Below are 983 nucleotides of genomic sequence, written 5' to 3'. Positions count from 1 at the left end.
CTAGATTTTCAAATGATTCTAATAAAACCACATCTACAAAAAATAGTTAAACAAATACCTATCTTCATAATATATTTCAGCATCATCATTTAACTATAAATGTTGTCAAATTAAGTACACATCCCATGAAATCAATATATCATCAAGGTGGTAAATGTTTAACATTCACCTTGGCTTCTTGCACACTCTACTCTCTCTATCTCCTCCATCTTGAGCTCATATATAATCTAGAACTAATTGTTAGGGGTGAGTGATATGGAGGTCAAGAATTATGATTTTGGGTGATTTCTTGAGGGTCTTTAGAAAGAAAGTTGGACACCTTGGAAGAACCTGTTATACAACCTTTCAAAACCTATAAAATGTTAGAACAATAGATTTTATAAACTTGGTTGCTTGGTTTCGGGTCCTTTAAAAACTTGTTTTTACTTAATCAAAACATTTATATTCTTTTTTGTGAGTTGAATAACCAAGAAATAACCCTTCATCACATTTTGAATTAAAACTACTTAGACCTTCCCCATCTCGCTTAATATAAAATTCTATTCCAAATTGTTTTAATGTATTTAACCACCATAAGAAGTTTTCTTACTGTTAGGTATGAGCTGAACCCTATAACGAACAAAAAAATCCAATAAAAAAAAATTGTACCCAAAAGTTTTCAGAAAGATTTGATTATTAAGTAAGGTATTAACCATTTCTTCTACCATTTTGTTCCTTTGTTCAACTACCCCTTTCTATTGAAGTGTCCTAGATGTAGAGCACTGTCTTATTAAATCTTCATCACAATAATTAATAAATTTTTTAGACATAAACTCATCACTTCTATTAGACCTGACGAACTTGATTTTATAAATTAGCATTGTTTTCAACCTTAGCTCTTAATTTTTTAAATCTTTCAAAAGATTATGATTTTTTTTATAGAAATGTTACCCAAGTCATTTTAGAATAATCATCTTAAAAAAATATGAAATATCTCTCATTTT

This window comes from Cupressus sempervirens, chromosome 7, assembly GCF_028749045.1.
Source record: "Cupressus sempervirens isolate cs-2001-9-10 chromosome 7, ASM2874904v1, whole genome shotgun sequence".
Taxonomy (NCBI): domain Eukaryota; kingdom Viridiplantae; phylum Streptophyta; class Pinopsida; order Cupressales; family Cupressaceae; genus Cupressus; species Cupressus sempervirens.
The sequence above is the reverse complement of the archived record's forward strand: the minus strand, read 5'-3'. Positions refer to the sequence as shown.